The 13,271-nt window shown below is 41.7% G+C and overlaps 1 pseudogene; it reads left to right on the top strand.

Annotated features, from left to right (window-relative positions):
• LOC113097229 (mitofusin-2-like) overlaps window positions 1–6,156 on the top strand; it is a 19,084-nt pseudogene extending 12,928 nt beyond the window's left edge.
• The last annotated feature ends 7,115 nt before the right edge of the window (window positions 6,157–13,271 follow it).

Consider the following 13,271-nt stretch of genomic DNA (forward strand, 5'->3'; position numbering starts at 1 on the left):
TGTTGTGTAAATTGGGCCAACCACAACTGATTCCAATCTGGCTTAGACTCAATGGCAGGGGTTATTTTTTTCTATTACATTGACACTTATACAATAAAAGGAGGACTTTGAAGAGTGATATTTTTGGAAACCGTCCCCTTGGAATTATAAGGTTCTATCTGCGTTCTCAGTTGTTTTGAGATATTGAGCTTCAAAGTTTTTGTGTTCCATAGACTTCTGTAGATAGAACCTTTTTGTTTTTTGAGGAGCAGGAGCAGTGAGAGGAGCAGGTGAAGTGAGAGGAGCAGTGAGAGGAGCAGGAGCAGTGAGAGATGCAGTGAGAGGTGCAGGAGCAGTGAGAGGAGCAGTGAGAGGAGCAGGAGCAGTGAGAGATGCAGTGAGAGGTGCAGGAGCAGTGAGAGGAGCAGTGAGAGGAGCAGGTGCAGTGAGAGGAGCAGGAGCAGTGAGAGGAGCAGTGAGAGGAGCAGGAGCAGTGAGAGGAGCAGGAGCAGTGAGAGGAGCAGTGAGAGGAGCAGGAGCAGTGAGAGGTGCAGGAGCAGTGAGAGGAGCAGGAGCAGTGAGAGGAGCAGGAGCAGTGAGAGGAGCAGTGAGAGGAGCAGGAGCAGTGAGAGGAGCAGGAGCAGTGAGAGGAGCAGTGAGAGGAGCAGGAGCAGTGAGAGGAGCAGGATCAGTGAGAGGAGCAGTGAGAGGAGCAGGAGCAGTGAGAGGAGCAGGAGCAGTGAGAGGAGCAGGAGCAGTGAGAGGAGCAGGAGCAGTGAGAGGAGCAGTGAGAGGAGCAGGTGCAGTGAGAGGAGCAGTGAGAGGAGCAGGAGCAGTGAGAGGAGCAGTGAGAGGAGCAGGGGCAGTGAGGGGAGCAGTGAGAGGAGCAGGGGCAGTGAGAGGAGCAGGAGCAGTGAGAGGAGCAGGGGCAGTGAGAGGAGCAGTGAGAGGAGCAGGGGCAGTGAGAGGAGCAGTGATAGGAGCAGGAGCAGTGAGAGGAGCAGTGAGAGGAGCAGGAGCAGTGAGAGGAGCAGGAGCAGTGAGAGGAGCAGTGAGAGGAGCAGGAGCAGTGAGGGGAGCAGGAGCAGTGAGAGGAGCAGTGAGAGGAGCAGAGAGAGGAGCAGTGAGAGGAGCAGAGAGAGGAGCAGAGAGAGGTGCAAGAGCAGTGAGAGGAGCAGTGAGAGGAGCAGGAGCAGTGAGAGGAGCAGGAGCAGTGAGAGGAGCAGGAGCAGTGAGGGGAGCAGGAGCAGTGAGAGGAGCAGTGAGAGGAGCAGAGAGAGGAGCAGGAGCAGTGAGAGGAGCAGGAACAGTGAGAGGTGCAGGAGCAGTGAGAGGAGCAGGGGCAGTGAGAGGAGCAGTGAGAGGAGCAGGGGCAGTGAGAGGTGCAGGAGCAGTGAGAGGAGCAGGAGCAGTGAGCGGAGCAGTGAGAGGAGCAGGGGCAGTGAGAGGAGCAGTGAGAGGAGCAGGGGCAGTGAGAGGAGCAGGAGCAGTGAGAGGAGCAGGAGCAGTGAGCGGAGCAGTGAGAGGAGCAGGGGCAGTGAGAGGAGCAGTGAGAGGAGCAGGGGCAGTGAGAGGAGCAGTGATAGGAGCAGGAGCAGTGAGAGGAGCAATGAGAGGAGCAGGGGCAGTGAGAGGAGCAGTGAGAGGAGCAGGAGCAGTGAGAGGAGCAGTGAGAGGAGCAGGAGCAGTGAGAGGAGCAGTGAGAGGAGCAGGGGCAGTGAGAGGAGCAGGGGCAGTGATAGGAGCAGGAGCAGTGAGAGGAGCAGTGAAAAATTGTTTTTATTTTACCCCCCCCCCCTTATCTGGGCTTTTTGCTGTTGTTGTTGTTGTATTGTTTTGTTCAGAATGCTCTTATATGTTTCATGGATATTTTGTTCACTGTAAGCAATACTGTCAAACATTTTCTGTTCTATCATACTGTGTTTCTAATGTACCTCCTGCAGTAAACAGTAATGGAAAAAAAATAGCTTTTTACTGGAATGCTTTTGAATGTGAACATTACTGTACATTTGGACATACAGTTCCTAACCAAGAAATTTAGTGTAAAACAGTGAATTGCATGTTTTGCATGCAAATACCTGCAAAACTGAGATTGAAAAGTCTATGCAGTTTTTGTAATATCAACAATAGCCAGTATTTTGAAACCTGGTGTACATTGATTGACTGCATGTACCTTTTGAGGTGAAAACAAGTGTTATTCTTTGACAGAATAATTTAATTTTGAGTCCGATTTCCAGTGTTTTGGTAAAGTTGGTGTGTGCAGCGAAAGATGGGTTCATTTTGAAATAAAGATTTAGTATATATTTAACAAAATGTGTTTTTGAGAAGAAAATTATCCATTTGGCCAGTTGTGTTTTGTAGGTGTTAGTTTGTGTTAAGAGTTTAGAAAAAGTATCTGAAGTATGGTTAAGCGCTTGTTAGCGATTGAAAAAACGCGGGGCGAGTCCCAGCTCGGGGACCTTTTCTGATCCAATAAATACATATTTAAATATCTTCTAATTAAATCAGTGAGGGCTCCTGTGTAGTTTGGAAATATGGAAATTGATTAAAGTCATTTCCAGGAAATGCACGAAGAAAGCTAACTGCAGCACATATTTAATTTGCGCTCATTTCATTCATAGAGTTTACACTCATTTACTTCACACATTCGTTACCGCATAGTAATTTTAGAGGTTTATGTAAAATAACACAATTTATCCTGGCTCACAGGTTACTGCACAGTCTGGAAAAGTATGATAAAAAGAGAACAGAGCATGTAAAAATATTATTATTCAGTGTTCTGAAATATAAAGTTAATAACTTCTAAAAACACATTCATCATACAAGCAGAGGGATTTCATGACAAACATTTAGTAACCATTTTCATTACACACAGAACATTCTTTCTGTGAACTTCACTGAACAAATGTGTGTGTGCCACTCGAACCAGCATAAGATAAAGAAGCAAACATGTAGGCCTAGTAGAACATGTATATGTATCGAAGCTGATTATCAGCCTACTCTTGACAGAGAGCTGGTTTGGGTTTTGAGAGACCTCAGCTGTTTGGTTGGCCATTCATTCATGTATCAAACAGGTTTAAATCAATGACATTTAAATATACACACATATTCACATGTGCACGCTTTTGTATTATAGTTGATATTACTCTTGCAGTTGTTTGATTTTCAACTAGTTTGATTCATAAAGTTTACTTTGATTCACTTCACACATACTCATCAAGTGTGTGTTTCATGTGGTCAGGTTCCCAGGCCTCTGGCCATCACTCCGGTCAGCACCTGTATGCCTCCTTTCCCTCAGGGGTCCATGACCCAGGAAGAGCTTATGGTTTCAATGGTAACCGGACTGGCATCACTCACCTCTCGGACATCAATGGGCATTATAGTCTTCGGTGGAGTGGTAAGATCATAATCTCTGATGCACTACAAAATATAATGCACAATCTGTCTTCATTTCCTCGCCAGTATCTCCTGGTCTAATGACTTCAGTCACAGTGACTGTGGGAATATCAGACGGATGTAATGTTTGTGTCTCAGATCTGGAAGGCGGTGGGCTGGAGGCTCATCGCTCTCTCTGTGGGTCTCTACGGGCTAGTGTTCGTTTATGAGAGACTCACCTGGACCACAAGGGCCAAAGAAAGCATTTAAAAGACAGTTTGTGGAGTACGCCAGTGAGAAACTACAGCTCATCGTCAGCTACACGGGATCCAACTGCAGCCATCAGGTTCAGCAGTAAGTTTGAGTCTCAGTATAAACCAGATCGGAGTTGATCTGGATCTCGATGCAAATGTAATGCTGTTGTGTCATTTAGACATCAAATTATGCAGACTAGTGGCCCTGAACACCACTACTGTCCTCTATTGGAGAAATTAAATACATGAAGTATATGTTATGAGAGATTTATTTTCTGTATTATTGTTTTTCAGTCATTGTTGAATCCAGCCTGTTTCCCTATGAATGTTTGTCCCAGGGAGCTGGTCGGCACTTTCTCTCAGCTCTGTCAGCAGGTGGACGTCACCAGACAGCAGCTGGACGATGAAATACGGGATCTGAACAGCAGAGTAAAGCCAAGCTGCTCAGGTGAGAGTCTGTGATGTCACATCATGTGATCATGCATTTGCTGTGTGTTTGCTGTCGACTTTTGTTTATATGATGTCTTATTCAGGATTAGACAACATAAACACTATAGTTTATAGGTTTAGGTTCAGGAAGATTTTTAAAAGGAATGAACATTTTTATTCAGAAAGGATGCAATAAATTTATCTGAACTTTATAATCATCACAAAATCCATAGAATCGGGAGTAACGATTCTGAAAATTCAGCGTTGTCATCACAGGAATAAATTAATTTGTAACTGTATTAAAATTGCATACATGCATTTGTATTTTTTGATCAAATAAATGCATCTTTGGTGAACATAAGAGACTTATTTCAAGTTACCGCAAACCACCAAACCACTTTTTCAGAACCATTTCAAAACAATGCACATTTTGGTTACAATTATCAAGATATGTTGTCATAACAGGTTTTACTGGAAATTATTTATAAATGCATCAGTGTATGTGACCCCGGACCACAAAACCAGAATTTTTCGAAAATTGCGATTTATACATTGGTATACATTGATATATGGTTTATTAGGATCAGACAATATTTGTCTGAGATACAACTATATGAATATCTGAAATCTGAGGGGATAAAAAAAAAAAATACTGAGAATATCACCTTTGAATTTGTCCAAATGAATTCTTAACAATGCATATTACTAATCAAAAATTTTGGTTTTATATATTTACAGTAGGTAATTTACAAATTATCTTCATGGAGCATGGTCTTTACTTAATCTCCTAATGATTTTTGGCATAAAAGAAAATACAATGTTTTTCTTTTTTTTTTTGGCTATTGCTACAAATATACCCCAGCGACCCAAGTCTGGTTTTGTGCTCCAGGATCACATATACATAATTGTAAATATCAATATATACCTACATGTGTGTTTTGGACTAGAAAAAACTAGAGAGAAATCCTTAACTTTCAGAGCTGATTTGTGGAAATGCAACACTCGTTGGCTCTGTAGTTTAAATTAGACACACAATTTAAACATTTCTTGTGCCTAGTGAGTTCAACTCCAGTTAGCAGGGGAGAAACTAGTCTGCCGCTCTGACCTTTCAAAAATAAAGCACCGTAAATTAATTTTGTATATATGTCTGATGTTCTTTTCATTGTGATTTCTTCCCCAGTAATAAAGCTGGCTGGCTGTTCAGTGAACTCAACATGTTTACCCAGCAGTACGTTCACCAGGGCCGATAGAGGTCCTTCTGGACACCTAGCCATGCTTTCAACCCTTTATATCAGCAGACCAAATATTGCTCAGCATATTTCTCTTTTTTTTCTATCAGGATGCATTTGAGAGTGCAGTGACGTGCCACTTTGTTTTGTACACATTGTTTGTATTGTATTATTTATTCTCGAGTGAAGAGGTCATGTTAACAGCTTGGCCTCTTTGTAGACTGTGTTATATTCGAGATGTGTAAGCACGTCACCGCAAGTTGAGCAAGTGAGATGGATGTCTTCTAAATGGGCTTCATGTGCCTTGTGATGAATCTGACGGTGTGCTTCTGTACGGGTTTCCTCTTCGGTCTTTGTCACGACTCTATGTTCATTTCCATTCCACTCAGTGTGAAGTGATCTCAGCAAAAATAAATAATGATATTTAGGTCACCCTGTTCCCAAAATCTTGATCTGGCAACATTAAAGTCTTGAATGAAATCAGCAATATCTTCTAGTGCCTTTCAAACGTTTCACCCATAGCTGCACTGTTTTACTACTAAATTAATATTTAGCCATATTTATGCATATAGCTACATTGTCCATTTCTTCCACTACTGCCATGCACATCTGAGAGATCAGACTGAAAATCTGTGGGATGCACTACTAAGCTGTTTGTTCCTGTGAACGTGTGGTCTAGTGTATCCTAACCGGTTTTCTTCGGATTATGATGTGTGCCAAGCGTTGAAGAACATCATCAGGAGAAGCTCTTGTGATGTGCACTTTATATTTTGCTGCTGTAATGCATTCATTTCCAGAAGGCGAAAGTGACCTGTTGACAGTAATGTATATAGATGAGCATGCAAACCGTTGTAATTTATTACTGTTGGATGAAATAATAAAGTAAGACTGTGGAAAAAGAAACGATGGCTCGATTTGTCTCTGTGAAGGATATGCTAAATGTTAGTTCTTTCTAAAATGATGCTTAAAAAGCATGAGTTTCTGTGTCATCCTTTTAATAGCACATGCGCATACAAGAAATTAATTGTTGCAGTTTGTGATTACTTGGAGCAAAGCTATATTCACTTTACTTTATTTATTTATTTTTGCAAGTCGAGAATCCCACACTGCTGGAAAAACTAGATATTTATGGGAATTTCAGGATCAACTTACTAATGTAACGTGTAATGCATTTTATGATGTTGATATCAAAAAATCGAATGGATTTTATTTATTTATTTATTTTTCCTCTCCTTGAACTGTCACCTTATCATGGTGGAAAGGTTTGAGTACCCGAATGATCCTGGGAGCTATGTTGTCTGGGGCTATATGCGCCTGGTAGGGTCTCCCAAGGCAAACAGGTCCTTGGTGATGGGCCAGACAAAGAACAGTTCACAAACCACTTATGTTAACATTTAAATCAAGGACCGTGATGTCGCCCGGCATGGCACAGCCGGGGCCCCACCCTGGAGCCAGGCCCGGGGTTGGGGCTCGTATGCGAGAGCCTGGTGGCCGGGCCTTCCCCCATGGGGTCCGGCCGGGCTCAGCCCGAAGGAGTGACGTGGGGCAGCCCTCCTGTGGGCTCACCACCTGCAGGAGGGAGCGTAAGGGGCTGGTGCATAGTGGATCGGGCGACAGTCGTAGGCGAGACCCCCGACGACCCGATCTCTGGACACGGAATCTGGCTTTAGGGACGTGGAATGTCACCTCGTTGGCGGGGAAGTAGCCTGTCACTGTCGTTTGTGCCTACGGGCCGAACGGCAGTGCGGACTACCCGGCCCTCTTGGAGTCTCTGGGAGGGGTGCTGGAAAGTGCTCCGACTGGAGACTCTGTCATTCTACTGGGGGACTTCAACGCTCACGTGGGCAGTGACAGTGACACCTGGAGGGGCGTGATTGGGAGGAACGGCCCCCCTGACCTGAACCCGAGCGGTGTTCTGTTATTGGATTTCTGTGCTAACCACGGTTTGTCCATAATGAACAATATGTTCAAGCATAAGGGTGTCCATCAGTGCACGTGATACCAGGACACCCTAGGCCGGAGGTCGATGATCGTCTTTGTGGTCGTGTCATTAGACCTTCGGCCATATGTCTTGAACACTCGGGTGAAGAGAGGGGCGGAGCTGTCAACTGATCACCACATGGTGGTGAGTTGGATCCGATGGCGGGGGAGGAAGCTGGACAGACTGGGCAGACCCAAACGTACTGTGAGGGTCTGTTGGGAACGTTTGGCCGAGCCCCCTGTCAGAGAGATCTTCAACTCCCACCTCCGGAAGAGCTTCAACCGGATCCCGAGGGAGTCTGGAGATATTGAGTCTGAATGGACCATGTTCTCCACCTCCATTGTCTCTGCGGCTGCTCGGAGCTGTGGCCCTAAGGTCTCCGGTGCCTGTTGAGGCGGCAATCCCTGAACCCGGTGGTGGACACCGGAAGTAAGGGATGCTGTCAAGCTGAAGAAGGAGTCCTATCAGGCCTGGATGGCTTGTGGGACTCTTGAGGCAGCTGACAGGTACTGGCAGGCCAAACGGACTGCAGCCCGGGTAGTCATGGAGGCAAAAAAATCGGGCCTGGGAGGAGTTCGTTGAGGCCATGGAGAAAGACTATCGGTTGGCCTCAAAGAGATTCTGGCAAACTGTTTGACGCCTCAGGAGAGGGAAGCAGTGCCCTACCAACACCGTTTACAGTGGAGATGGGCATCTGTTGACCTCAACTGGGGATATCGTTGGGCGGTGGAAGGAATACTTCGAGGATCTCCTCAATCCCACCGACTTGTGTTCCGTTGAGGAAGCAGTGGCTGGGGACTTGGAGGAGCACGTACCGATCGATTTACCGGCCTGTCGTCATGAAGAAGGAACTGAGCTGTGAGGCAAAGCTCTCGATTTACCGGTCAATCTACATTCCTACTCTCACCTATGGTCATGAGCTGTGGGTCATGACCGAAAGGACAATATCCCGGATACAGGCGGCCGAAATGAGCTTTCTCCGTCGGGCGGCTGGGCGCTCCCTTAGAGATAGGGTGAGAAGCTAGGTCACTCGGGAGGAGCTCAGAGTAGAGCCGTTGCTCCTCCACATCGAGAGGAGCCAGCTGAGGTGGCTCGGGCATCTATTTCGGATGCCTCCTGGACGCCTTCCCAGGGAGGTGTTCCAGACACGTCTCACTGGGAGGAGGCCCCGGGGAAGACCTAGGACACGCTGGAGGGACTATGTCTCCCGGCTGGCCTGGGAACGCCTCGGGATCCCCCCGGAAGAGCTGGAAGAAGTGGCTAGGGAGAGGAAGTGGCTAGGGAGAGGTCTGGGCGTCTCTGTTTAGACTGTTGCCCCCGCGACCCAGCCCCGGATTAGCGGAAGATGTTGGATGGATGGATGGATTTATTTTTTTGTATCAGTATGGTATGTTTAATTGTAAGTTTAAAACAAGTTTGATAGTTTTTCTAGTTATGCTTAACTATTTGGCAAGACTTTCATTTGATATATATATATATATATATATATATATATATATATATATATATATATATATATATATATATATATATATATATATATATATTAAAAATAAATAAACACAAACAAATACATGTATAAAATTCGGAATGTATCATTGAAATCATGGAGTCTGTAAGTGTGAGTACCCTTTAAAATGTTTTTCATGATTCTCCCTTAACTTTCTTACATTTACATAAAATATATACAGACATTTGGGATGTTGTTTATCTATGAATATAGCAGATTTGCTGGTTACGGTTGATGCATATTATTAAATTAAAATCCACGATCATATAATATGACAATGGTAAAATGACTTCGCTTTCTGACAGGCACAATACATTTTAATGCATTGCTTAATTAAAGGAAACTAATTAAAGGTCCTTTAAGTTGGACATTAATATGCAGAGGCCAAAAGTTTCAATTTGTTGTTTAATTAATCAAATTATTTTAGAGAGCTAGGCAATTTAAACACATTTCTGGAGAGAGAGAGAGAGAGAGAGAGAGAGAGAGAGAGAGAGAGAGAGAGAGAGAGAGAGAGAGAGAGAGGGAGAGAGAGAGATTTGGGGTACTCAGTGTCTATTAGTATTATTTAGTTCCTTTGGACACAATAATTATTTATTACACACTTTTTAAAAAAAGTTCCACAAGACTTTGTTTGGTGAGTAAAGCCAAACTTTGGAGCTAGTTGTCCAAAATAAGGCCCCCATTCAAGCCCTAATTATTATCTGAGCCATTACATGAAAAACCTCCATTTATAACCCTGATGCTTCAGTTTTCACACAGTAATTAAGGCCTTAATGAACAGAGCTCTGCTGCCCCCTCCTCACATCCCTGAGCTCATTTGCATGTTAATTATCATTAGCGTCATGGGGAAAAGGCCCATAACTGCTAAATTAGCAGCTCAATCATGTTTTTGGCTACCAAGGGTACATAAAAGTCCAGCCCCTCTCTGCCTAAAACAACATTGTGCTCTTTTTCTTTAGTTCTAGAGTCTTTCAGAAAAGGACGAAATGTATTTATTTATTTTTTTGTGATTTAACTTTTGATTTTGAAGTCCTATTTTCTTTTCACGAATCGCAGTAAAATGTAGTATTATTATGTGACTACTAAAGGTTATTACTATATTACTACTACTAAAACTAATAATAACTTATTCAAATGTAGGTTTTATAGGATATATATATATATATATATATATATATATATATATATATATATATATATATATATATATATATATATATATATATATGAAACTTCACTGAATAGACTGTGAATAGACTGTGAATAGACTGTCAAATAAAGAGTCGAGTCTCGTCTCTTCATGTTTATGTCTCTGAGCTGTTTTACCAAAAGAGGGCGACAGAGCATCACACTTCACAACAGAAGTCACTCTTGTGACTGATATAATACAAGATACTCCTGGTTCGCACTGGTTAAAGGCACAATCCACCGAGTTGTGTTTCCCCCTACATTGCAATAGCACTAACAAACCAGCAGCTTTAGACATTGAACTGCACTTCTGCAGCAGACCAGTAGATTTCTGCCCTTGTGAAAAAGAAGTGCACTTAACAGTATTGAGAGAAGCCTACTTTAACTCTTTAAGTTTTTATAAACTGATAATAAAATATTAATTAAATAAAAGGTCACTCTTAAAAATAAAAGTGCTTCACGGTGTCATAGAAGAGCCCTTTTTGTCTAAATGGATCTATAAAGAACCTTTAACATCTGAAGAACCTTTCTGATCCACAAGGTTCTTTATGGGGAAATAATGTTCTTTCGATTACAACAAGGTAAGAAAGAGGTGGTTCTTTAAAGAACCTTTGACTGAATGGTTCTTTGTGGAACCAAAAAAAAAATGGTTCTTCAATGGCATTGCCTTTATTTTTAAGAGTGTAAGTGAACTTAAAGACACTTTCATGACTGTTTATTTTTTCAGAGTCAGATAACACACAGATCAATGTCATCGAACTCCAACACTTTCCAGTGATTATTCACAATGATAATCAAAAAGATCACAAACTTTTGTAGGTATAGTCTGCTTCTTACATAACTCTAAATAACACTAATAATAAGTATGCTAATTAATAACGTTTGCTTAATTATTTTTTTATTTTTTATTCTTTATTTTTACAGATTTTCATTGATGAAACCACTGATGGAAGTGAAAAGATGCACCAAACAATCACCCACAAGCACACTGGTAACAACATAGCAATGTTCTGGCAGTAACATCATGAATAAATCATGCACAGCATAAATACTGTTTAAAAGATTAGGGCCAGCAAGATTTTACATTTATTCAGCAAGGATGCAATAAATAACTTAGTAAATAAAATAACAGATCTTTTTACCTTTATATTCAAAGAATTATGAAAGGAATGCGATCACAGTTTTCACCAAATATGAGTTTCTCGAGCAAATCATTATATTTTACTGATTTCTGAAGAACTGTGACACTGATGACTGGAGGAATGATGCTGAAAACTCAGCTATGATCACAGGAATAAATTACATTTTATTATATTACAAACAGTTATTTTAAATTACAATAACAAGTCACAATTTTACAGTTTTTACTGTAATTTTATACTGTAAATTTACTGTAACACTCATTATATATGCCTATGAACTGTAATATATACAGTACCTTTCCCACATTTTCATGTATTGCATTTATTATAATTTATATAGCCTACAGTATTATCATTAGGCTACTTCTTCTTCTTCTTCTTCTTCTTCTTCTTTTGTTTTGTCTGGTTCGCTAATTTAAGTAGCCAACCTCAACTTTCAAATGATCTTCTTCCATGGTAGCTACTTGTATAAATCCTAATGTGTCATAAATATGATTTAGTTTGGTTTATTACAAACAGAGAGATTAACAATCATTGTGACCATGTTTCCTCAGTTTGAAAAAGTTTTGTCCCATTCCTCTTCATGTGTCCCCCTCTTACTATTGACCTAGAAACCTTACTCTGACATGAATTCATAGAGGAATATGTTTCAAAACCACTGTGGGAGTTTATTTAACTGCAGAATTATAAAAAAGGATCAAACCCAAGCTTTATTTATAGCTGGATACGAAATGGGCAGTATTCAATCGATTTCTAAATCATCTATTAAAATGAACTAAGTTGGACTGCATAGGCTATAGCCTAGCTAATAGAAATGTTCCTCCTCCATTATTCAGCCAACAGCCGAAACTGTGGTCGTGATTATGTCTGTCTGTGGTCTCAATACGATTCGAAGGGGTTTTATTCAATAATATCAGTTTCCACAGAAATATTTAAGCTTTTACAAGGGGGTGGAACGTTGCTGTCTGAGGTATTTCCATTAACCCGATGTGTGTAATAGCCCTCGTTTGCTTGTTTCGTTGTGTTTTATCTGCTAGTCGTGTTCCTGAAGAGCTCACAGTGCTCGGGTTGGCTTGCTGCAATGTCCCTCTTTGATCTCACATCTTGGCTATCATTTAAGTGCAGCCTGGTCATTGCGGTTTGATTTTACAGCCACAACCTGGTGCAGACAGACTAATGTCTATTAAAAGCGTGCCACTGAAGATAAGCATGCAGACAGGACAGACAGACAGACAGCAGTGCAGTGACTGGTCAATGCCAGAACAATGCGCCAGCCGGAGACATGCATGAGCTGAGGGGGCACTTGGCACCGAGGGACATGCTCTTTATACATGCAGAAACATTGTTCGGCAATAAAACATTCTGGAATCGAAACCACATGCTGCGAAGTGTAGGACACGATTTACATCGCATTGCGAAGCTGTTGCGCGACTGGAGACCGAGTCATGCCACACTGGTGTTGGACATTGCACATTTTCATTAGTTTTAGGAAGCTGAAATGAAGAGCAGACCCGCTCTGAGACGGCTGCAGGAAAGCGGAGCAGGGGTTTATGGAGATTTCAGGCGCTGAACAGATCACTTTGAGCTTTGACAGCCTCACAATTTGCTGCGTTTTGCTAACTACAGTTAACATAAAAAGTTTTTTTTTTTTCTTTCCCGAATGCTGACTATTTTACAGAAAAGTATAGCCTAATAGACCTGGTGAAAAAGAAGTGTACCCCTGCATTAAAAGCATCCTTAATAGGCTAATAAACTCTAATATATGTTATATAATTTTTATATAGGCTACATATTCTACACACATATTCTAATTTGTTGAGATAGTGAATTAGTGGGTTTTTGTTAAACGTGAGCCAAAATCATCACAATTAAAAGAACCAAAGACTTAAACTACTTCAGTCTGTGTGCATTGAATTTATTTAATACACAAGTTTTACAATTTGAATTACTGAAATAAATTAACATGTCCATGACATTTTAATTTACTGAAATGCACCTGTATGCATATATATATATATATATATATTGGGCAATTTTGCAATGGTTTCAGATTGGACATATTTACCACACTTCTGTCTGTGCAGATACTACATTCAGTCTCTGCAGTACTTGTTTGTTTATGGTGTATTTCATGCATTGAATGCATATTTGCATTACATGAAAAAAAGCATTTGAAATGTTTGT

This window comes from Carassius auratus, unplaced genomic scaffold (assembly GCF_003368295.1).
Source record: "Carassius auratus strain Wakin unplaced genomic scaffold, ASM336829v1 scaf_tig00216160, whole genome shotgun sequence".
Lineage (NCBI taxonomy): Eukaryota > Metazoa > Chordata > Actinopteri > Cypriniformes > Cyprinidae > Carassius > Carassius auratus.